Below are 26045 nucleotides of genomic sequence, written 5' to 3'. Positions count from 1 at the left end.
TCGATTCCCGGGTTGGTTACTAATTCTTAGGAATGGGGATTACCATAAGAAAAACAGTTAAAAGTAAAACTAAGTTTGAGTCCAACAACCGAAGTTGAAGTAGCTCGGTAAGCCTATGTCCTAAAACCTTTTTTCCTAAGATAGGAGCCCTATTCCCCGTTGTTGGAGACTTGAAAAATAAAAACTTGTTTACTAAAATCATAAATGATAAGTGATTTTAATCTTTATTACTAAAATTATAAATATTATAAAAATGGAGTTTGTTTTTTTCTTTCACTTCTACAGTAGTAGGGTACACGTGGGCAAAGCCGTAAGCAGAGCTAGTTTAAAAATATACCATTACGTTTAAAGCAATATAATCATCATAGCGTACAACAAAATAATCCTCTAAGTACTCGTATATCATCATAGTACAAGAGTAGGTTTTGGTAAACTCATCTTGATTCTTCAATGCGGGTTCGTGGGCTTTAACTATTATTTAGACCCACCAAATAAATCGCTCTAAGTAAATAAAACGAACTATTTATTTTCTGTACAAAAAGGCCCTCCGACAGAGTAACAAAAGAAAAAAAAACAATAAGTAAAAGGTTAAACGTCTAAACATAAAATTTTATGAACAAGAAGCTCATCACGAGTAATCTCGTGGCCTGTAACACTGAAACAAATGACCGGAAAGCAAGAAAAGTTCACATGCTATACATTATCACTGTTCAGATAGCCTACTGCGAGCACTGAAATAAACTTCTATTTACGACGGAAATTCAATTTGGCATTCACTGCTGTTCTTGTTTTACCGCTTCATTTTCACACCGTTGAAAATCAGTAACGGATATGGCTACGTCTTTCGCATTCTTTCTCGCTGCTCAACAAAAGTTCGCGACAACGTAACGTAGTAGAGGGAGTAACGTTAAATATTACTCAGTACGGTGTTAACGCTAGTGGGGATATAACGTATGTTGCGAAGAATGCTGTGAAATTACGATGTTTCCGCGTTCTATGAAATGATTCGGTGTGGTGTAAAGTTGTATGTAGTATAGTGATGAAGAGCGTGTATAAAAATACAATTTGTTGATACTAGAAGTGGACTAGTTAAAAGTTAAAAAGTGTGTTTTGTTTACAGTCTGGTAAGAAACAATAATAAATATCAAAAAATATGCATATGTTAGGTAGTAGTTATTTATATCTCAAATTCAATTCTAACATAAATGTATTTTTAAGCCTACTAGTAGTCGTCTACTGGTTTATTTTCGACCATAATTAATTCAAATTATTAGTTTGAACATTATTAAGATTCTAATGTCAAAGACTTCTTTAATAACAGATTTTGCCAAGGCTACACTGTTAATTTGCCTGTTTTTCTTCAAACAAATTATAATCTTAAAATTATCAAAAAGAGTACATTGATGTATTTGCGTGTATGTGCCAAAACACACACAAACACACTACCCTGGTGTTTGTGTGTGAAATGATTAAAAAAGACTAAATATGCGTGTATGTGTCACATATATATGTAGTGTGTGTAAAATTTGCTTTCATTAATTTAATGAATATTGTAAGCATATTGTTTTTTTAAATATGACTATAATATACTCCTTCCTAAGTATGTGTTCTCTTCGCGCATTTATTGTAAGGGTACAAAGTTTTTGCTTCGCGTATTAATTTTTTTTTTAGTTGAATCTACCACATAGTTTCTTTATTAATAAACCACCGAAAAATATATTTTTCTAGGGAAATAATAATTTCAAACTAAAATTAATATTTACAATAAATATAAGCCGGCTAACTGTTCACTTATGGGCATGGTACCCAAAATGCTGGCGCTATTGCCCCTTTGAATTGTTAATTAATTTATTTGTTATCAAATTGAAAATACATGTTTTTGGTTGCCTCATGTAATAGTAATGGAATAAAAATACAAATAAAAAAAAATAATAGTCTATATATCCAATATCCATTAAATGTGAAGCGGTGATAGCCCAGTGGGTAGGAGCTCGATTGCACTTTCGGGGGGTCGAGTTCGAATCCCAGCACGCCTCATAAGCGAAGCGTTGAGGTTGTGCTCTACTCTCGACATTTCAAAAAAAGCAGTTTTCTCGAAACTGAAATTGATTTTTTGTTATTTATATTGCACTTACAGATTAATTTGAGTACACTAATATCAAGTCAAATAATTTGTCAGGCACATAAAATACATTTCAATAACAATTTTTTTGTTTAACATAGTAAATAATAACATTAAACATAATCTTTTCTGGTCGTCCGTGTATGGACGGGTGTATGTGGCATCAAAATTGGTCGAAAAAATGATCGTATCGGAATAATTTTTTTTTAATTATCTAAAGTAAAACACGACATAATTTCTTAGTTAATATGAGCGTTCAATTCACTGTCGTTAAATTTCCATGTAATTATTCTAGCTAATATTAATTGTAACTTTCAATGTGCAATCATTATGACATTCCCGTGTCTTGTTTACAAAAAATGAATAGTAATTAATATGAAAAAAAAAATTTGAAAGTTTCAGTTAAAAAAAATTCAATTTTATTGTAAAAAAAATGAGATTATGAGGCGTGCACTTTTGGATTTTCCAAATCTTTCTAAATTATGTGCGTTTTAAGTAATTAATATTGCTTGCTTCAACGGTGAAGGAAAACATCGTGAAGAAACCTGCATGCATCAGGTCTTCAGAATGTTCTCATAGGTGTGTGGAGTTCACCAATCCGCATTGGGCCAGCGAAATAAATTAAAATACGGTAATAAAAAATTGTAATAAAGTAACAGTAGCAAAATATGAAATAGTTTCTATTGAACTATAATTTGCTTTGGATTTTATTGCGCAGTAACGTTACTGAAATGTAAACTGATACTATTTCACGTCATGATCACTGACACACTGACATTATGAAAACAGGCGCACTTGTTAATTTAATTGACTACTTTGGTACTCGTATCGGACCAAGAATTGCTTGATAGATATTTGGTTTTTTATCAAGACATTTTCAGTGGCTGAGGTAAGAAATTTTGTGATTCCACCTCCGTGTCTTAGAGAGCACATTCATCATCACCATCAAACTTGTGCTGCTTTGATCTAGCGGCATCCTGCGACTCGTTTATGGAGGTTGCCATTCTAGCACCTTGGGACCCCAATGTCCATCGGCTTTCCGCACATTTAAGCTGTCGGCTATGGAAACTATACTCACATCTATACTAATATTATAAATGCGAACTGTCTGATTGTTTGTTACGTATTTCCGCTCCGAAACGATACTTTTTATACTATCGGTTTCCACGCACAACAAGTGGTGTGAAAACAACCTGTAAAGCTATATCATGTAAAGGTTTGGAATGTCTATATTCTAAACCTTCCTTTACTGGAGGATGCAGAAATGTGTTAACGATCTCCCTGGCAGTGGTAAGCGTTCCGGGGCTGGGGTAATTTGGGAATTTATTATTCTTGAATTTTATCAGTCTAGTCTTAGTGGAGGCTTCGACCTCGGCTACCACCCTTCTTCAATAAATCCGTGCCGCCAATGGATTTATCGTTTAGGTACGATGCCGCGTAAAAACTAATTAGGTGTTTGGGTTTATTAAAAATTCCATAGTTACCGGCTGCCATCTCAGTAGTCTGTATCATAATTTCTCACTAGATGGAGAAAAAAAGAGGAAGGGAGGTATGAGACATTTATAGGCATAGCATTACAATGATGAATACAGAAAGAATAGAAAGACGGTCAAGTGCGAGTATGCCTCGCATCACGAGGGTTCCGTGCCAAACCGGGATTGCGAAATCGGAATCCCCGAAGTGTACGTGCTTAAGTGACATGCACCTTGAGTCCTTAGAACAACAGAGAGACGTCAGCTCACTTTGCGTGTTCTTTCGACTTTATAATGGATACTCCCGTTTGAGATACAAGTTTTCTTATAACTCCGACTTCCAAAGAAAAGTTGGTAACATCCAACTTTTCAATCGCATGTTTCTCAAATTATTTAGTCATTGGTGAATTAATGTTAAGGATTTTACTGTGTCAAACTTTATTATGAAGCAATTTTTCCGAAGCTAAGTGGAATATTTTAGTAGGAATATTGGAATATTTTACTAAGTTTAGTAGGGTCATCATTGACAACAGTTTTAACGCCCCGGATGGACCTTGGGATGGTCAAGCTAATTACTTCATTTGGGTTGAGGTCAGGCACAGCTTCATACTAACGCCGAACTCCCAAAACACTCATATACCTCTCAATTCCATAACTCCACCGAACCTTACGTGTCCCGCCGGTATAATGATTTTGATGACATTCGGTTCCTTAAAAAGTGTGTTCAGTTTGTGGTGAGGTGTACCGAATGCACCAAAAACCATTATCCTGTACAGCACCAAACACTCGTCTCAACACCCTTAGTTGGCAAATGAGCAGGCAAGGAAGACGAAATCGTCTTCCTTGCTTTAGAACCCAGCAGTTCCATATGTAATTATTGGCTTGAGCAAGGATTGAGCGTCTCGACAGGATCTTAGAACGAAGATAAGGTAAAAGTCTTCATCGTAATTTAGTAGGGTAACGCTGTTTAAATTACACCCGTGTCGTAAGTTTTAACATTGCTCAAGGATTTCGTTTAGTTGTGGTAAAATAATATTCGTCCACATCTTCATGATCATATTATATCATCATACCACCAACCCAACGCCAAGTAGATATAGTTCTGGGAACAAACTTACATAACGCTATATAAAATTAATTATAATTAGTACAGCGCCATCTATTAGTTTTACTTATCTATAAGTAACAACTATATTCTAAATTAAGAAGAAGCCCGTTGCTTCGGTATAAACAGGGTTGTTCAGTAACAACCCTGTTTATATCCGAAGTTTTTACAACGAAAATAATATGAAATAGACTTCTTGTCATTGGTTTTTACTCTGTTTAACTCCGAAAACAGAGCGAACCATGCGTAGAGGGTACATTGCCGAAGATTTGTTTGGTGTGGAGTATAAGGATTGGAAAAATTATAAATTACACCATAGGCACAGATTCTCCTGCTTTCCGCGGAGTACAGCGAATTAAGCTTAATTTTCATAAAATATCATGGAATTCCGCAAAGTAACGCCTGCTTCTATTCAAGTAAGACATACTAACATACTAGCCCATAACGTAGCCCCTTCATCTGAGATACAACCCTAGACGAATTTTCCAAGCACTGCGGTAAGATAGATGTTTCAAAGAAAACCCGAAAAACATTTTTTAGTATGAGTAGCTGGTATAACATTTTGTATTCCCTTATATTTCAAGTGTAAAAGTTTGCAATATTAAGGTGGTGTGTGCAAATAAATAACGGTAGAAGCGTAAATAAATTTGCGGTTTCATCTCGCAATATTGGATATTAGACGTGTTGTTTCCGCGTATCTTTACTCATCCGACATTTCCTGTTACAAGCATTCATAGCATCTTGTATCAGAGGAATATACAATATTGAAAGTATGACTCATGATAAATTTTTGATATTCTTAATGATATGATTCACAGATTTTTCTTGATGAGAGCGACCAACAAGAGGGTTTTAATGGTTGGAAATCCCACAAAATCTACTTCTCAGCCAATAATCTAACAACAACACCTAGTGCATATAGTTTTTCAACCGACTTAAAAAAGGAGGAGGTTGTAATTCGACTGCATGTTTTTATTTGGTATGTCATTTTAATTTGGTCAAGATCCATTAAAATGATCGTGTAAAAATCGAACTCTTCAAATGTTATAGAAACACCTATAGTGTTTTAAGTATTTTTTAATGTAACTTGAGCATTTTCGTTTCAAAGTACCGTTTTGTTACGTCAAACTGATCACGAAAACCAAGGAGGGACATCGGAACTATACAATAATAAGTTTGGAACTATTGATGTTAGGGCTATATCTGATTTCTGTCAATAAAAACTATGGCATTGGTTTGCTCAAAAACTATTAGGTTTTCGGTTGTACAGATAAGTCATAGAGATAGTACATAATGTACATCTAAAGCCTGTGAAGTAATATATCAGTTTTCATTTACACGTGTTATAGGCTGAGGCAATTCATTCAACACGGGGATTATTTAGTATTCATATTTTCCCTATCACTTGTGCAAGTCATTTTCGAAATATAAGCTTTAAAGTCATACCTACTGATAGCACCATGAGTCATAAAATTTCAAATATTGGATATGAGGGGATTTTTAATATCGTGCAATTTTTCATTTTTATGTCAACGTCTCCTGAAGATGCTCTCTTGTCGGAGCTAAACGTGCAGAGGGAACATTTTGCAAGATGGCTTTGGTGTGGAATATGAAGATGGAATAAATTATGTATTGCACTGTGCAATTTTACCTAGTTTTTGCGGATTATAGCAAATTTAGTTTAATATTCGTTGCATAGCAAACTATGAGTCTGCAGCTTTTAAAATATTGTTGTTCGAACATGCTTGTCTTAATCATTCGAAAAGGTCGCAGTAGCTATGGGAAAAGGCAAACCACACCGTCACAAAAAAGCGACACCCTGAAGAGAGCTATATTAAACATTTTAGTTTTAAAAAAAAGGTGGCAAGACAAGGCCAAATACCTGGGAGTAACGTTCGATCATAGAATGAGCTTCACCGCACACATTCGCAAGGCCCGCAACAAGGCTGCGTATGTGATGGGTCGTCTCTATCCGATGATTTGCCGCAAAAGCAAATTATCCCTCCGTCACAAGGTAACCTTGTATAAAACGTGCATACGTCCCATTATGACATACGCCAGCGTCGTATTCGCCCATCGCCCTCACAGCTCCTACAGGAGCTTTCAAGTCCTGCAGAACAAATTTACACAGTACATGAAAACATTATCAAAGACTTACTTTGAAAATGCAGTCCGACACTTCAACCCCCTAGTGGTCGAGGCGTCCACTTATACCCCCGTCCCCGACGTCGAACCAAAGCGGCGACGTCCGAAAATAACTACCGACAACGTGTCCCAACAACACACACACACGCAACATACACAGCGTCTTCGCCGGCGAAGACGAGGGCCCCGATTTCTGACGTCATCCGGACGTGGATCCTTACCACGGTCACGGGGGCGTTCGGACTAAACAATGATTAGTCCAAAAGTCCACCAACAGTCAGATTAACGTCGAACCGAGCCGAGGTCCGAGTCCTCGCAGGAGGCACCCTCGGGTCGACGTCTCCCATACTCCCCCCGATGTCGTCGAGCCCTGGGGCTCTTCTCATGGCGAGCTTTCGCGCTCGCCCCACTCCCCCGGTGACGCCGTAGCAACCCCTTAGGTGGTTATCGGCAAGTGTCCTTCCGAAAAAGCAAAAAAAAAAGCAAAAAAAGGTTTAACAGTGTATACTTTCAATTGTCAAAGTCTGCGGGCTCATCCCGGAGATTTAATGGATTCAATTTTATAAAAATCTAAAATTTTAATGTTGAGTTTAACTTGGTTGGCCGATAATGCGTTTTAATAAAACTTTCAATGTATTGAACACCTCATAAGCGAAGCGTTGAGGTGGGTATTACTGTCAGTTTACGGACACCGAGTTATTCTACAACTTAAAATGTAACTTTTTTTATTCTTTATTGCTTTTATAAGTGAATATAAATAGACAAATATTGAGGAAAAACACTAACACTTTTTAACACTCATGATATTTTTAAATCTCTTTTTATTATTTAAACTAATTTGAAAAATTGTTTAAAAAAGTTCTATAGGTATAGGACGTCCGTGTGTCTGTATGTGCGGATCCCGTATCTTGTGGTCACGATAACGAGCGATTTCTTTTGATGATTTCGAGCGACTTATCGAGTTGGTTTTTCTTTATAGGTCTCAGTATTTTGAGGAATAGAAGCCTTTTCACGGTATAATTAGATGTAGTTTAATTATTATTTACAAATAATCATAATTTTATTGTATATATGAGATTATGAGGCGTGCAATTTTTGATTTTCCAACTATTTTATATATTTATTTATACTCTTTATTTGTACTCCACTGCAAGAAAACAAAAGAGTGTAGACTTTTCTAATCACAAAGGAGGCCTTATCGCTAAGTAGCGATCTCTGCCAGGCAACATTGTAGGGATACAAATAAAATTTGATATGTACGTATAGCTCGAAGCAAAATGTGTTAAAAAATGTCGCTTTGCATTTTTTTACTCTATTGATGAAAGGGTATATTTTACGTATTTTAGAGCATATCGCAAATTGACTTGGCAGCAGTGATAACTTTTATGTTATGGGCATGGACGTTGCATTGTGCCGCTATACCAAGCACCACAAAGGCTTCAGTCAAAAATGAAAACCAATAGAAAGCAAGCACGGTACTAATCATTTTTCAGTTATCGGTGGGAATTGGATGACTTCGGATTCCCGTTAAACTTACATTTAAACGAAGAGTGAGGACTGATTTTAACTTTTTATCCTGATTATAAAGTGTGTTTCTTTGTCCTTCGTTCACGCCTGAACTAAGCAGCCAATTAACTTGATTTTTTGAATAAAGTTAGTTGAAAGGAAGGAGAGTAACATAAGCTACCTTTTCATTCCAGGAAAAAAACGGTACCCACCGGATTCGAAAAAAATCGTATTAAACGAGAACGCGAGCAAAAATTAGTATTCCATTACTTATTTTTGACGACCTCCCTAGCGCAACGGTGAGCGCTGTGAATTTAATTAGGAAGTCCCGGGTTCGATGTTCGCAGAGGCAATTTGGGGATTTATTATTTATGTATTTCCTCTGGTCTGGTCTGGTGGGAGGCTTTGGCCGCGGCTGGTTACCACCCTACAGACAAAGACGTGCCGCTAAGCGATTTAGTGTTCCGATGCGAAGTCGCGTAGAAACCGATTAGAGGTATGACTACATACTACCTAACAGGTTAGCCCGTTACCATGTTAGACTGCATCATTACTTACCACCAGGTAAGACTGCAGTCAAGGGCTAACTTGTAGTGGAATAAAAGAAAAAAGATTATAAGTCGAATAAGTCTGGATCTTATTAATAAAAGTTGTAGGTATAGCTGGTTTTTAGTCATACAATGTTTTCTCTGTATCTGTCAAAACAATTTTATTCCAAATAATATAATGTGAACTTGGGTGGTATGAATACAGATATGAGTGTAGAAGAAAAACAAGGGTACAGCCAAATTCCGAGTAACAGCGAGGAATATTATACAATATTAATTTTAATGGCTTTTTAAGAGATGTATTGAGATAAGCCAGAACTGGCATTAAATGTTATGATTGCAACTTTAAAATGTAAAATGTATGATTTGCCACACCAAGCTAAATAGCTATAAGAGCGGATCCTACACGTTACATAAAACTGTTATAGCCTGTAACTTTAAACTGATTTTAAAAATATGAGGAGGTTTTAGTAGGTTGGTAGAAATCGCTTTTAAGCGATAAGGCCGCCTTTTGTACCTTTTCTTCTTTATTTAAATTGTGTATTTTTTTAATGCTTTTTATTTGATGCACTATATAGTGTATTTGATTTGATTTGATTTACCTCAGAGGTGGTCCCAATTTAACTCGGTGAAGATATGTTGTAGGCATCTTAGAGAAATCGAGGGAACTCTTCAATTATTAACACCTTTAATATTTGGAGAGTTCCCTAGATTTCTCCAAGATATAGCAATTATAGCTATTTTTGTATTTTTTTAAGGAACTTGTGCATATACTTTTGAAAAGCGCCATATGGTCAAGAAAACTACTAAGTATAAATATACTTTGTATACGCATTGCAACTCATATTATTAACTATTTGAAGAAGTTAAGCAGTGAGGTGTTATTACCTGTAGAGTCGTCACTGTCCAGCAAAATAATAAATAAATATACTACGACAATACACACATCGCCCCAAAGTAAGCGTAGCTTGTGTTATGGGTACTGAGATAGCTGACCTAATATAATCTAATATAATCCATTATTTGAGTTAATTTTTTTTTTTAAATTCTAATCGATGATTGTAGGTCACTGAATGCGAATGATTAATTAATTCAGTGTAGTTTAATTGCAATTAATAAAAAACGAAAACTGCAAGACTGTATATCTATATATATCCATGTAAAATTAACATGGATGGTGATATATCTATATCTATAGATATTATGTACATTTATTCCACCAGGGGCGCTTGTGCAGTACCTTCCTAGTACAACTGTTTTTTCGGCAACTAATTTTGAACGACTTATGTTTTTTTTTTTCAATATTTGATAATTAAATGAGCATTATGAGTCGTGCACTTTTGGATTTTCCAAATTTTTTAAGTATTTACATTCTTATATACATGTAAAGATTCTGTCTATTTAATTCAAAAAGACTTTTTGTAATAATTAGGTGGGCTCACTTTCATACCTGTAGAAACAAACTCTCACTGGCAGTCAGTCAACGGATTGAGGTCAATTCTAGATATATGCAATAGAAGAACGTTCTGAACGACTCTCACATTATTGACGTTGCATTTCATGAGATGTTTGACATTTCTGTAGTTCTCAATAGGCATATTTTCAAGCCTCGCATTTTTAATTAACACTAGTTAATTAAAAAAATATTTAATAATTAAAATTTTGCAACCGATTTTCAAAAGAAGAAATTTTATAATTCGTTATAATGTGACTTTTTTTTTGGAACATCAAAGCGTTATTTATTTCTCATTTGAAAGGATTTAACGTCTAGTTAGTTTATTTAAATTGAATAAAGATTTGATAAAGTTTGAAAATAGATAACAAAACTTCTGAACGGATCTTTGTTTCGATTAATGGTCGGGCCAACAATTAACTATGGGTTCGCTGTTAAATAATAATCAATGACTGCTCCGCTGATCTAGTGGATAGCACGTTTAACTTTGGTTATCGACGTCTTCGGTTCGCATCCCGAGTTGGGCCAGAACAGTAACGATCCGGAGTTAGGAAATTTGCATTCTCCACCATGCCTCGGAGAGCACGTTAAGCAGTCGGTCCCGGATATTATCACTAGCTTGTGATATTTGCTGTTAAACACCATCAACCCGCAAGGCAGCAGCGTGGTGGGTCTATGCTATAAACTCTATGCGCTAAACGGTGTAATAGACCTGTGCTAGGTAATTGGCGTTGACTATCCCCGAAGAGCATGTTAAGTTTTCTGTCCTGTTCATTATCACAAGCGTAAATATATTTATTTTTAGACTAAAGCTATATCATTAAGAAATAAATAAAAAATCTATTTTAGAATATACAAATGAAGCGCATTCATAATCTTGACCTAGTAACCCCACTTTAAAATGTCAACCCTATTCACCCTTTTTGCAAAAAAATAAATATATTTTTCTCCATTTCATATAAAGAACACATTATCATTCAAAACTATTTCAATGTTGTTTACGTCTATAACTATTGAAATTTAATTTAATATGTGACAGACGTAGACAACAGTTCTCCCCCTAACAGTACCTAAATTACCTCTCATAAACCCACTACAGGAAACGGGTCTTCTCTCAGAATGAGAAGGGTTTATGCCGGAGTCCATCAAGCAGGCTCAGTGACTTTACACGCCTTTGAGAACGTTATGGAGTAAATAATAATAATACATATACTCGAATATAATGTTGAGTCGAACGTTATTGTTCCGATCGTCGTCAATGGTCTTCTCGCAAAAAGCTTCGACCAACATCTTAAGAAGCTTTCGCTCGGTTGTTGGATCAAGGGTGGGATACAGAAGGCAGTAGTCCTTGAAACGGCGCGTATTGTGAGGAGGTTCCTCACTCTGGAGCCCTAACCGCCGGTTGTTGGGCATTCAAAAGCGCCGCAAGCGGAGGGTGGATGTTTTTTTTATAAATTTTTAATAGTGTTTTTTATTTTGTTTTTAAGCGTTGTTAAGAATTAAAAAAAAAATTAAAAAGAATAAATGATAATAATACCAAATATACTACGACAATACACACATCGCCATCTAGCCCCAAAGTAAGCGTAGCTTTTGTCATGAGTACTAAGATAGCTGATGAATATTTTTATAAATATAATGCACATAAATACTTTTAATATGCAGATAAACACCCAGACACTGAAAATTTTCATCACACAAACATTTTTCCAGTTTTGGGAATCGAACCCACGGCGTTGGACACAGAAAGCAGGGTCGCTACCCACTGCGCCAATCGGCCGTCAAATTAGTATTTGGAAGGAATCTGAGTATTCAGGCATGCAGGTTTCCTTCACCACTAAAGCATGCGTGATGCGTGCTCAAAACGAACAGTTTTTTTTTTCTATTATTATTAGTATGTTTTATTGTTTTACGTGTTTGTTCATCTTAGTAGAAGCTGTGATAGATAGTCCAGTGGTTAGGACTTCGACTTCACTTCGGGTGTGCTAGTTCGAATCCCAGAAATCCCAAAATCTCTAGCTATTGTAAGTTACGTGCATTTTAAGCAATAAAAATATCACTCGCTGCATCGGAAAACATCGTAAGAAAACCTTAATGCTTGAGAGTTCTCTATAATGTTCTGAATGGTGTGTGGAGTCCACCAATCCGCACTGGGCTTGCGTGGTGGATTACAGCCTAACCCCTTCTCATTGTAAGAGGAGACCTGTGCTCTGTAGAGGGCCGCTATGATGATTATGATGAATCGGTTTAATAATCTAATTGTTTATAACTTTCTTCATTAAAATTATGTAAGTTAATGAGTGTTCTCTTCTAAAAATAGCAATAGAAAACATCGCGGAAAACATGCATAACTGAGAGTTCTCTATAATGTTCACAAAAGGTGTGTGAAGCCCACCAATCTACACTAGGCCAGCTCGGTGGACTACGGCCTAACCTCTCCTCATTGTGGGAGGAGACCTGTGCCCTGTAGTGGGCCGGTAATGAGTTGATATGATGATGATGATTATTGTTTAACAATAGTGTTGAAACTGAAATTGAGTCATAGTTGCCAAAATAAAGAATAATAAAGCTATATAAATGAATAAATTTTAATTATAAAAATCATATAACTTCATTTATCCCCCGCCACTGCATATTATAATTTGATAAGCGATCTATTTTCAAAAGCCAATAGCAGCGGCTTTTGTTAAGAAGTTATTTTTAAAGCGTATTAATAAATCTCCATGGTACATTAAGCATGTGGTACGCGAGATAAGAAAATCTTTAAAGTATTTCCAGAAATGGATATCCCGTACGCCAAACCATCAGGCGAACTCTATCAGTAAATTAAATTGGTTGTCGAAATCGCATAATTTACTTTTATTGGATTATTTTTATAGGGTTACATTATTAATAAATTTATTTATGGCAATCAATTGAATGTAATAAAGCGGTTATAAAGAACAACATAAAACTTTCTTATCGTGAGATTCCGCCAAACTTTTTGCTGTCTCCTGCGAAGTTTGGTAACTGGGCTAGAAATGCTGGGTCCTTTCATTTGACTATCAAGGACGCTCTGTCAAAAAAATGTAACTGAAGTGGAATTTAATACGTTCTTGAAAAGTAGAAAATAAATTAGCCGCTTTACATTTTTGAAGAAGTGAGAAAAAAAAGAAAGATGAAATTACCTCTCACTTCTTCATTTGCAACCAATCATAATTCTTTATTAAGTGTTTTATAGGAATATGTCTTTACTTGTTGGTTAAAGTAATTCTCATAGAAAAAAAACGTGTGTATGTACACGCGTTAGAAGTACTTCTTTGGCGTTAGAAGATAAAAATCTTTTTAAAAATTTCATCTTTTTGTTTTTTTCTACGTTTGTAGAAAAAACAACAGTAACAATAGAGAAAAAGGTATTTCATACATTAAAAGTTTCGCACTATTAAATATCACAAAAAAAAATATTGCTACATAATTAGAGAAATGGGACACAATAAACATAATAATATTTTACCAAACAATTAAATCACCGGAATGAGCCCTCAGACTTTGACAATTGAAAGTGTACACAGTCAAACCTTATAACTAACTTCAGGGTGTCTGTTTTTTTTGACGGTTCGCATGCGCGTCCTAAAAATTTACTCTCATAATTTTTCCCTAACGCGCCAAAAGAAGTATAACTTCAAAAATTTATTTAATTTTAACAGCTTAATGTTAGCTTAGCTTAAGTTAAGATTTTAGCGGCTTAAAGTACTCTCAGAAGCACAGGGGTCGACACTACCATTTTTGTAATGCCCGACTAGAGTGGATTTTTTTAACACATAACCATTTTTTATCAATTGAAATTCTTGACCCAGCCCTATAATCGAATACATATACCTCGTGATACAAAGTTAAACACCCCAACAACTAGAATGCTGCGGTTGAATTCTCAATCGAAGCTGCTAATATTCACTCGGCTAAACCACTTATCACTTCAGTACGAAACCATGTAGTAACGGATTAGACGCAAGGGTCATTTACACAAGTGCCATGAAGTGTCATTGAGATCAGCACCTGTTCTCGTTTGTTTCTAAATAGTATATCCTTTGGCGTATCGAGATATAAATTTAAAATCTTTTCAAAAATTTCATCTTTCGCCTTATTCTACGTTTATAGAAAAAGGTATTTAATACATTGAAAGTTTTATTATAACGCTATATCAGTTAGTTAAATAAAGTTTATTTTAATATCACAAAAAAAAAATCTTTATAATTAAAGAAAAGGACATAATAAACATAATTAAATTTGGAATACTATTAGACTCATTATGGGACAACCAACATTAAAATTTGAGATTTATGTACAATTGAATCACTGATGTACGCTCGCAGACTTTGACAGTTAAAAGTGTACACTGTCAAACCTAATAGCTTCAGGGTGTCGGTTTTTTGTGACTGTGTAAAACGTTTTTCCCAAACGCGCCAAAAGAAGTATAACTTTGAAAACCTAAACGTAATCTTTCTTAAATTTTCATGCCAAAAATAATTGAATCGATTCAGTTTTGGATGAGAAATCGGGATAATGCGAAACGTCGGTCTCGTAATTTTTTTAGGTTAAATCGGTCTGAGCTACATCTGTCCCGATGCACCTACGGGGAAGACAGGCTCAGCGCAAAGGTAATAGTTGTTTCAAGAACCTATTCATCAAATTTGTCCTAACTATACCGTCCTTTTGATAGTTGACAACCGCCGATAAGAAGTGATTGTGCAAGAAGAAAAGCCGCATACTAAATATCTAATACGCCCCTCAGGGGCGGTATAAGCACGTTCATTATAAACTTTGAAACACAATTTCACGCACCGATTAATTCCGTTTAGCTGAAAGCTTAATCAACGACGCAATTATCATGTATGAGCCTTAGTTTACAGAAATTATTATAGAATTCGAGAGATACGACAAGATAGTATTGAGATGAATTAAATATTAAGATATGTCTGCCTTGTATATGGAATTTCATATATTCGGCAAATGTATTGCTAGTAATAACTACTGCGATACCACCAGGTCGAGCAGTACCTACTCAAGAATAGATCGCAATACAACAACCAAAGTAAACATCTTGCAGAAATATTTATTCACACGCTTGAAGAAATTAAACGTTGATCTGACGTTTATACCGTATCATTTAAACTTTGTTATTGCTTTACTCATTTAAAACAAGGAATTTCCAATGAAATTCAAAAAAATATTAGAAAACACTTAGAATTTACGGAGTTATTTCATTTTGCGTTGTGTCCAAATAATCTAAAATACAATATTATAAATTAATTTTAAATCATCACACATGCTTCTACTCTTCCGCTGTAGTGCTATTTAATTCAATCTAACATCTGAAGATTTTCGATAAGATTTTATCTTACGGTGTATTAACTTACGGTCGTATAACTCAGTTACTCATAATTACTTTAGCGTGTCCACCTGCTAAAGCACGACAATATGGAATAGAAAAAGTTTGTCCCCATTTATTATTAGAAATATTATTTGGATATTATTTCCAATAGTGCGCTAGTGCTTTGAGAGTTGATACAGCTGTGGGAGAAGATACATTTTTATCCTTTCCCCGGGGAGATAATTTTCTCCTGCCCATGCTAGCGGTACTGTAGTGGGCCAGTAATGGGACAATATGACGATGATAAAGAAATGTTGGATTTAATATATATATCAACCTTTTTTTTTTAATAATTTCATCCTTTTAACCCCGTACCCTTATGTTATATCCAAAGTATTTCAAAGGGTATTTCAAAGGCCCTTATTTAAATAAGCAATCCTTGCAGTCCTTTAGAAATTGGCTCTTGAACGGGCCAGTGTGGTCGGCGGGTGCACTGTGGCGGCGCGTACTACTCGTATCAAAGACCCTCGAGTTAATATTTAAAGACAACTGTACCTAATGAGGGACCGTCTCATTATTCATGTAAGACGTAGTGCTTTTAACCCCGACGCAAGTACGACGGGGTATTCTAAGTTTTTCTTAGTTTCTGTGTGTCTGAGTAAGTGTGTGTGTTTCTGGGGCATCATAGCTCCCAAACAGCTCAACCGGTTTTGATTTTTTTCGAAAGGTGAATAAATCAAAAGTATTCTTAGCTATGTTTGTTATAACTTTTTCTCAACTCTCTTAATATGGATATCAAATTTGGAATCAGATTCATCTAAACTATGATTAACGTTGCGGTACCGAAACCGGCTAGGGGTATGAATTATTTTAGATATCAATAATGCATACCCCTAGCCGGTTTGGGTATTATTATTTATATCTAAAATAATTCAATTTGCCACTACGTTTCGAACCTGTAGAATAGGTACTGCACGGAATTCTAAGTAAGTTGAAGTTTTGGATACGTACAAAATCAACAGAAGAAATAGGATAGCTGTAACTTTTATCCTCCATTACAGGTGATGTGTATGTCTGCCCTGAAAAGGGCTTACCAGTATTTTATATTACCAAGATAAGCCCAAAAACCAACCAAAAGAATTAATTATAATGGGTGTATGTACGACTAAGAAACGTCCAAGCTGTTAAAGTCGTTCTTTTTGACCAAGGTATAGAATTTGTAGAATAAGTTCTCTGTATAGAGTTCAGCTGGCTTAGATATTTTTTGCTTTAACTTTTGATTACCGATTTGACCTACATGAATTGGTTTGGGTGGCCTTTGCACAACACGGTGACGTTGAAATTAATATATAAATAATATATACTTAAACGTTTAAATGATGTTAATTAATTCTTACTAATTCTATTCGTATTCTTTACCAGCCCGCGGCTTTATATGTGGATTTTTTATTTTTTATGAATCCTGCAGGAACCGTACATTTTCCCGGGATAAAAAGCCGCATATGAGTCATTATTGGGTAAAGTCTATCTCGGTCCAATTGGTTTAGTAATTTTTGCGTGAAACAGTAACAAACATCCATCCAAATTATTGGATAGAACCAGGCGGTACTTTGCGGAAATCCATTATATATGATATGAACATTAAGCTTTATTTGCTATACCCCGCGAAAAGCAGGAGAATCTGTATGGTGTAATTTATAATTTCTTCAATCCTTATACTCCACACCAAACAGATCTTCGGCAATGTACCTTCTACGAACGTTTCGCTCCAAAACCGGAATATCCTCAGGAGATGTTGACTTTACAATTAATAATTGTTATTTTAACATCCATCCATCCATCCAAACAAAATTTGCATTTATAACTAGCAGGATTGTAATAAAAAAAATATTTTTAAAAAAAATCCTTATTTATTTTTAATTTATAAGTCAAATATATGTTTTGGTAAAGTAAAGGGTAAATATATACATCCCATTTATTTAAATTAATAAATCAGGTAATTTACTCGTAGCAGGAAGCGATCTTCGCTAGAGCGAATTCAGCCCTGATATTTTAGTAGTCGAAGTCGCTTTGACCGGTGTCTTTGAGAAACTATAGGTACTGCCACTGAATAGGAAGCAATTTACATTTAAATTAGAGAACTGCTAGCAAGGAATCTAAACATATATTCTAGTTTATACAATTGCCTAAACTTTAGACCACATGATCTACGATAGTTAGTTAATTAAATATCTAACTATTATAACTGAACGCATTTATCACCATCACCTTATTGGATAGAAGCAGGCGTTACTTTGCGGAAATCCATGATATATTATGAAAATTAAGCTTAATTTGCTATAGTCCGCAAAAAGCAGGAGAATCTGTATGGTGTTATTTACAATTTCTTCAATCCTCATACTCCACACCAAACATATCTTCGGCAACGTACCCTCTTCGCAAAAAGCAGGAGAATCTGTTGGTGTAATTTATAATTTCTTCAAACCTTATACTCCACACCAAACAGTTCTTCGGCAATGTACCCTCTACGCACGTTTCGCTCCGAAACCGGAGCATCCTCAGGAGATGTTGACTTTACAACGAATAATTGTTAAGTCAACATCTCCTGAGAATTTCAAATTAAGCTTAATTTTCATAATACACCATCACCTTACATTAGTGGTAAAATTTTTAATGTATGTACCTACGCTTCATAAGTGAATGAATTAAACAATTTTGAATTTCATGCCCTGCGAAGCATTATTCTGTTTATAGTCGATGGTTTTCCAATAACCATCAGGTGGGACATCAGCTGGGTTCGTCAATCATAACTTATAAAAAAAATTAAACTCACGACTGCCTCTAACTGTATATATATTGCCAAATAGTCTTTAACCATCTTTGAATAACCCGATAACTAGATACATCATCACGGCCTATTGCAGGGTGCGGGTCTCTTCTCAGAATGAGCAGGGCTTAGATCGTAGTCTACTATGCTGGCCAAATGCGGATCGGATGACTTCACATGCTCCTGAGAACATTATTGAGAATTCTTTGGCATGTAGGTTTCGTCACAATGTTTTCCTTAACCGTTACTGTTGTTTGAATTAAAAACGCACATAACTCCTAAAAGTTACAGGTGCGTGCCGGGGATCGAACTCGGTCGAAGCCTTACTAACTAGGCTATAATAGACTCGATTCATCGCTTATAAATAATGAACCTTGCACACAGCCTTGGACGCAGAAAGCATCGTCCCTGCCCACTACGCCAACCGGCTGTCTAATAGCAATGAATAAGTAGCAACAGAATAATCGAGAAAAATCTCTCTCAGATAACAATGTCAAACAAAAACCGCCATAAATACAGATAACTTTGCTGACTTGCCAAAGCATGTCAAGGGTCTTGAAAATATTATATTTACAGGTGCCAAAAAATTGGGAATGGTGAGTAATTGATTTTCGTTTAACGTAGAAGATAAAGCACGTTCCATTTTAGTTCATAGTATGTTTATTTTGTGTTGTATGTAACCTTTATAAAGCCACAGATCAATAATTACTTCATATCATCTCTATAGCAATGATGAGAAGCAATTCTTACTAATATAAATGCGAAAGTGTATGTATTATTTGTTTGTCTTTCCTTTACCCCCTTACGAAGTGAACAATCGACTCGATTTTTGGCATAAAAAATAAAGAAAACCTCCAGTACGAGTTATAAAAACTTAGCCATTGTAAGAGTTACAAAAAGCCTACCCTTAAGTATTTATAACTCATTTCATGAGATTTTTTTCATTTTATATAATCTGCATACCCTGTGCAATCCCTCTATGCACGCCACTGAGTTGTAGGGACGGACTAGCATAGGCAATTTTTTATAATTAAATTTAATATGCCTCGAAAACACTCGACTTCCACGGGATTTGTAAAAAACCGTAATAAACGCGTACAACAGCTAGTAATTAAATATGTTAATTTTGTAACTAGGCGTTTAAAGGTAACCTTGTTATGTCTTTCTTTTCGATATCAAGTTAGTGCTTACACGTACATCGGACGGTTCCGGCCAACCAAGTACGGAGACGGGCTCAGAAACAGAAGATATCAAGTTATTGCTGTTATTTGGTCTTATCTGTATCTACTACAAGGTTAATGAAAGCTCATAAATATAAACTACAGTAACCCCTTAAGCCTAGTTGATAAACGTGGATAGGTACAGCTTCAAGTACAGCTTCAAGATAGTTCAATTTCTACAAGAAAGTGTAGGCTCTTTTTTTATTTTTCTACAACTTTGCCACTGACTGTAATCTCGCCTTGTGGTATCGAAGTGACGGTGCAGTCTTAGATACTTCTTATCGGTTTTTACGCGACATCGTACCAGAACGCTAAATCGCTTGGCGGTAGAGTGGTAACTGCACGTGCGCTTGGTTTCTCTCCAGGGTATGCATACGGCGGGGAAATTGCATAAAACGTCAAAAGTCCTCCTCCTATACGAGTATTGTAATCAATTTTAGGGTAGGCAGTGCTTTTGTGCCTATATGAAGTGCATGCTTTATTTTACCGGACCAGACCGGAGAACATTCTGAAATTATAAATTCTACATTGCCCCCGCCGGGGTGCGAATCCGGGACCTTTCACTTAAAAGACCACATTGCTCTCCACTGTGCCTAAGGGGGATAGCCTAAGCATGGATGAATATAGTGATTACGTAGGTAACTATCAAGAACCTCCAACCTACAAATCGATCGTAAGTGAACGGAAAAGTTTCAGTCACATTTTGAGCCTACATAATAAAATTTCTGCGTAACAAATATTCAGTTTTCGCCAGCTAGCAACAAACAATGGGCAACTTTTGATAACTTTCGACTTTTTGTTGTGTAGCGGGCGGAATTGTGTTGTCGGACTTGTTAAATAACAAACTGCTCCGTAAAAAAGCCGGAAGGTTTATTATTTTAACAAAAAGTTATGTTCGGTTGCATAAGTTTTATTACTTTATTAATAAGTATAAGTTGGTTGACCTGTTGGGTCGTGATTTCCAAAGTTTGGACTTAGAAATTGGAGCTCTATATAGATTTATTATTAAACAGTTAAAATCTCTGCCATTATTTTATTCTTTATAGTATAATTAATGAGCCAAGACTTATCTTTTTAACATCAGGTAGATAGTTTGCTTAACTTTTCCTAATTTTATATTAGAAAAAAGCGTATTTAATAAAAATATAATACTTGCTAACTAAGCAATGTACGTGTATCTGAAGTAGGTTTCATTGAAAATAATATTCACTTTTGGCTCTTTAGTGCAAAACTACTTTGAGACATTGTTTGTGTAGACATGATTGTTAGTCCTTCACGCCCTAACTTAGCAATCTTAATTATTGGAAAAGAGTTAAATGTAAGGGCGGATAGTAACATTGGCTTCTTTTTATCCCAGGAAACAGTAGGAACATCAGTTCCCACGGGTTATAAAAGAACCGCAATAAACGCGGACGAAGACATATTTCATATCTATGCAGACACTACATTCCTTACTGATTTCTTTTTGGTAATAGTTTTTAAAAGCGCATCCTTAGTTATTTTGGATATATCACGCGACGCGGAAACGACAGCATTGAAAAGTTGATAGTGGTTCGCCATTTGTACTGCCTTATAGAAAGTACGGGAACAAGTTTCTCTAAGTTGATCTGACCGGGTTTGAGATTCCGGGGCTTTTAAATGTAGAAGGCAAACGTCCCCGTGGCAAATCTCCAACCTTGGTGGTCAGATCAACTAAGATAAACTGGTGCCCGTACCTTCTATAAGGTAGTACAAATGGCCAAAGATAGGACCCGGTGGAGAGAGATCATCTATCACAAGAATACTGGCCATAGCAGTGATCACGATCCTCAGTCATGAGGATCCGACTAAAGAGATAGTATTAAAAGCTGGACTGAACTGAACGGTGAAGAAGGGAAGTTATTACTTTTAAACTCAGTATTATCAAAGAGTTGGAACCTATTTTATATTTCGCGTGCTTTCGGATTAAAGTTTAAGACGTAGAGCAAACTAAAGCGCAAGTTGTGGAAAATTGCGATACAATGTCGGATTTCAATTTAAAGCTTCGTGGAGTAGAAACCACCTGACGAGATTCCTGCTGAGTTTTATAATAACAATAACTATGGTCTTATATTTTTATAAGGTTATTTGAAACAGCTGTTACTTGTACTGAATCAAACGTAAGTAATATTCGTATCTTCACGCTCGCATTGCTAATAAGTGGGTACTTACAAGTAGGTTTGAGGGCCGATTTGCGCAGTTTGCAATTGTATATTCTAAGTATTTATGTATATTATTCATAAAAAATATTCATCAGTCATCTTAGTACCCATAACACAAGCTACGCTTACTTTGGGGCTAGATGGCGATGTGTGTATTGTCGTAGTATATTTATTATTATTATTATTATTTATTATTATTACTTACTGTGTGTATTTAATGTATAATGTAATGTTACGAGTATGTTTTCAGCAATGTTACAGATTAATGTACATTCCTCTTACTAGGTACTTTTATTCATCCAGCATCATCATCATCACATGAACCCATGAGTTACCGGCCCACTACAGAGCACGGGTCTCCTCCCACAATGAGAAGGGTTTAAGGCCGTAGTCCACCATACTGGCCCAGTGCGGATTGGTGGACTCAACACATCTTTGAGAACATTATGTAGAACTCTCAGGCATGCAGGTTTCCTCACGATGTTTTCCTCATCGTTGAAGCAAGTGATATTTTTAATTACTTATAACGCACATAACTTAGAAAAGTTAGAGGTGCGTGCTGGGATACGAACTCGGCCCACCGAAGGTAAAGTCGAGCTCCTACCCAATGCGCTATCATCGCTCTGATTCATCCATAACAACGCTAAAAACTCATTTATTCTTAGCCTTCTCGCTAGCCTTTAGTTTAGGTTTAGGTTAGCTCTTTACGGCCAAACTAAACAGAATTGAGAGAGGCATTGGTTTCAGTACGCCTGTCGCAAGCCTTAAGCGGTACGTAATGTACATACGTAATCACCCTGTCGGTCTTGTGACTGGACGCATAGCATGCCACCCCAAATGCCAGGTGAAAACTTAATTATTATTCCTGTCATAATTTCACCATTGTTGATTTATTAATTTTACAAGCGTAGGCTTTTATTTTACACCAAGTGGTGTCAAATAATATAATGTTTCATATATTTTTAAGAGGGAGGTATATTGGTCGAACATAATATACATCATCAAAATATAAAACATTAACCACAATTATATGAAGCCGCTCTTAATATAGTACTGTGCTGCTAGTATACAACGGTTAACTTAATTATGTAATAATATTCAAGGATGTATGAGAATTTTTCATATCACCCTATAAAAATATTATATCAAAAAAAGCATTTAATTTTCCGAACAAACGAATTCAAAACATTCTAAGTGTTTCCTTATGATGATGAAAGACCGACACGCGCATAGTACCTACGCTACGACATACACGAGCATACGAACCTAGTGACGTGACAGGAGTCACATGATTTTGATTTTGCCTGTTATATAAGGGCTGTATCTGATTATTTCAGTAAAAACTAAGGAAGTGGTTTACTCAAAAACTAATAGGTTTTCAGTTGCTCAGATAAGTCTCAGAGACAGTACACAATGTACCTCTAAAGCCTGTGAAGTATTATATGGGTTTTCATGTACACGTTATAAATAAAATTCGAATTTTCTTACTGTAATGATTAAACTTGGATAAACTACTGACCGCCCGCGTGGTGCTTGCGGGCGTCCCCCTTAAGTACAAACAAGTTTTTAGAAGTTGGCACGACAGTAGTTCCCAGACAAAGTTTGGCCTTATCCCCTTCGCTTACTCATACATTTGTAGATATATTTTGTTTTAAAGCTAAAGTAGGTTTTATCCATGATAATTAAGTAAATTATCCCTTTCCTATCTTAAGTTTATTTTATTATTTTTTATTATATAGTCTGTAACAGTCACTGCTGGACTAAGGGAGAACGAAGAACGGGCAACAGTGTACTCAGAGCAACTATTACTATCTACTGTGACCACCGACCCGTCTGTCCAGCGTGGTGAATATGTGCAAAACCTCGCATTGGCAGAGGCCTTTGTTTGGCTTTTAAGTACAAACAACATTAGAATGATATGATCATTGCAGTTTATATAAAAATAATAATAATAACATCTCTATTCTATCAGAAAAACGTATACATTTCATTACTGTGAAGCCCTGTCTCCTGCGGTAGTTTAGACTGCGTTTCGGGAGGTTTCCATATATCTATGGTCTTATAAACAATCGTTTGACAATTTAACAGGCATAATATTATACAAAGGAAAATAAATAAATAAGTAAATGAAAAAAAAAAAGAATGATATAAATTTTTGAGGCGGGTGATTAGGTACATTTGATTTGTTTGTGGGTGCGTGCGTTTGTACACGTGTACGTGTGTATGTAATTTTATTGTTTTAATTTGCAATTTGTTTTATTTAAATTATAAAATATTCTAATGAAATATTTTCTCTGTACCCACATAATCGTAATCTTTAAGCCAAAATTTAATGCAGGTCTCAATTTCTCTATTGGTCATGTCTTTTAAGGTACCTTTTTTTAAAAGGTTGTATAGGCAGGGTGCAAGAAAGTTATAGTGTTTACGTGCAAAACTACTTTTTATAATAGTAATTTGGCATATATCAGTTATCTTTGTACAGGTTGGTAGATAACAGAAAGAAAGTAGAAATTGATGATCTCATTAAGGTGGTCAGCAACCACGCGTGTGTTAAATAAAGCTAACAACGTGCAAAGCGCGTCCGTGCGCAGCGTAAAACAACTCCGAAAGCACAGAAAATAATAACAAGCGTACAAGAGTTGTTGATTGTTAAGAAACACGAGTATCGGTAAAAATAAATGTATTTTGTATATGTTAGAATATGTTTATTCAGAAACCGCTTAATCGAAAACGCATACAAGCGGTTTGTAACAACTGCATTGCCAATATATTTTAAAATACGTTCAATGTGCGCCAAAAATATTGCAGAGTGATGCTTCAAACATGCCAAAATTTCCTTTGAATACTCTTATCATTTTAGTTTCATGTTCGAGCTGGTTTCATAGAGTTATGAAGTGATGCATTACAATTATTGCATCATTGATTACCTAGGTTCCACCCATGATTTCAATTTATATTATTACAAGACCAGTCGTGACTGCCTCGTGATTCAACATGTTAGCATATTTGAATTTGGATTTCCGAGTTGGGCTCAAAAATTTGATGTGTTTCGTTGTCTGTATAGAAACTCTCTTAGGTGCGGTTTATCCCCATGCCCCGGAGAATACTTTGAGTAATATTCGAAAGCCCTATTTCCACCAAAGCGAAGAGGAAAGGAGATATTGTGTGGAAATAAGCGTAGTGCTGTCTTTGAATGAATTCGCTTACGACAATCGCTTAGAAAAACATGACGTCTCCTGCCCAACCGGCTGAAATGTTGGTAGAAGCTAAGTGGACAGAAACATCGAACTGAGCACCTGATGATTTTTTTTTTGCAAAATATCTGAATTCTCTGCATCTCTCTACTGTACTGGGTATATAATACTCTGTATAAAAATATAACTGTTTTATACGGAGAAGTATTAGTAAATTTTCTGTGCTATTGCTAACTTTAGCCGAAACAAAAAGCATCACAAATTGCTAATATAAATTAACATAGTATCAGCATCTTCCTATTAATCTCCTACAGCTGGAAACAGGCTTTCTCTGCCACAGGCTAGAGGGTTCTAGAGACTAAACCCCACGGCACTGCTCCAATTAAAGCAGACCCTTTGAGTCGATAATATGTACTACTTCATATAAAATGTTTGCAACTTTTCCAATCCGTGCAACCTACGTGACACGACTTGCGCGAGGCATGGTCTTGTATAAATCACCCTTAATACGATATTTCATATCCTTGCCCGAGGCGTTTAATGTTTTAACCTACCTACTGGTACTCAATATTTATTTCTCATTTAATATGGCAAGTACAAAACTATGAAGCAAAGTAAGCTCTATCGTTGTTCACCGTAAATACTGATGGTGAATGATATCCTCGTTCGTATATTTCTCGTCAAATATTCGTCGAACAAATCTAAACGGTAAAATAGTTTTGCCAGGCGTGGATGGGGACGCTTTAACTTAAAATTACTGGAATTTGTTGGTTTATGTCTCTTTCATGCAGCAATTGAACAAAGTTTTGACATCTTTTCTGCATAAATATACCGAAAAGTTATATAAACTGCTGTTGGCCCTGAAAAATGCATCTGGAATTAAAAATTAAAAAAAGCACATAACTACTATATCCCTACAGTTA

At 35.6% G+C, this 26045-nt stretch overlaps 1 protein-coding gene across 1 annotated transcript in view; it reads left to right on the top strand.

Moving 5' to 3' along the window:
- Window positions 1-1053: 1053 nt before the first annotated feature.
- Window positions 1054-26045, top strand: part of LOC120623733 (CD151 antigen-like) — a 138050-nt gene continuing 113058 nt past the window's right edge. The window contains exon 1 of the mRNA XM_039889925.1: window positions 1054-1124. The gene's annotated coding sequence lies outside the window, so the exon portion shown is untranslated. The remainder of the gene's footprint in view (window positions 1125-26045) is intronic.

The sequence above is a fragment of the Pararge aegeria genome, chromosome 5 (assembly GCF_905163445.1).
Source record: "Pararge aegeria chromosome 5, ilParAegt1.1, whole genome shotgun sequence".
NCBI lineage: Eukaryota > Metazoa > Arthropoda > Insecta > Lepidoptera > Nymphalidae > Pararge > Pararge aegeria.
The sequence above is the reverse complement of the archived record's forward strand: the minus strand, read 5'-3'. Positions and strand labels throughout refer to the sequence as shown.